We start from the raw sequence: 901 nt of genomic DNA, 5'->3' as shown, positions 1-901 counted from the left end.
CTCTGTGATTGAGGCAGTTGTGGAGTATACACAAATCAATTTGTGGTTCAAAATACCTATACATATCACCAGTGAAAAAGTAGGAGGAATTCACTGGTGATGGAAGCAGTAACTGACAGAGAAGATAGAGAATGTGTATTGTCGACCTGTAGAAAGTCCTAGCCCTAACCTTGCACACTTTGCCCTTCTTCAGAGATGGTGTCAAGCTTTGGAGGGAATAAATTGAAAAAGCTAAATCAGCTCTGGCTAAGGATGAGGCTGAGCTTTCAAAATTGAAAAAAGGAGAAAGCACACTTAAAGATATTGTGCAACAGCGAAGCGGTATCCTTTTTCTTTCATGCTGCTCATGACTGACTCTGAACTTGAATGTAATGAAAAACAGCTGCCAGATGCACCAGACAGGACACTGGCTGCCAATATTAAAGGTGGCTGAAGCATTGCATTTTTAGGTACTGCTTTTCTTTGTTATTTATTGTTCTTTCTGCTTTAAAATGATCCCATTATACATTAAGCTTCTCAATAACTAAGCAGAATATTATTTTGATGGGCACCAACACAGGCACTGTCTAAGTCTCTAAGACATTAACTGTAGACGAACTGCTTTATTTAAAGGAGGAGTTACACTTTTGGAGCCAAACAAAAATGAAACCATTAGCCTAGAAAACATCAAAGCGTGGTTAAGATGATTGTGTTTGCCATCTCACAAATCTGACATGGTCAGGCCTCGATGAAAAACGCAACAAATGCTATGGAGTCGCACACTATTGACTTTTTTGGATCAGTAAGTTCTATGATCTAACTGTACCAATACTTCCATACGATATATAAATAGCATTTGCACCAATAGTGCTCGCTGATTAAAATGAATTTGGGTTAGAGCTTAATGCATTGCAATATAGAA

The sequence above is a fragment of the Arachis duranensis genome, unplaced genomic scaffold, assembly GCF_000817695.3.
Source record: "Arachis duranensis cultivar V14167 unplaced genomic scaffold, aradu.V14167.gnm2.J7QH unplaced_Scaffold_190018, whole genome shotgun sequence".
Taxonomy (NCBI): Eukaryota; Viridiplantae; Streptophyta; class Magnoliopsida; order Fabales; family Fabaceae; genus Arachis; species Arachis duranensis.
The sequence above is the reverse complement of the archived record's forward strand: the minus strand, read 5'-3'. Positions refer to the sequence as shown.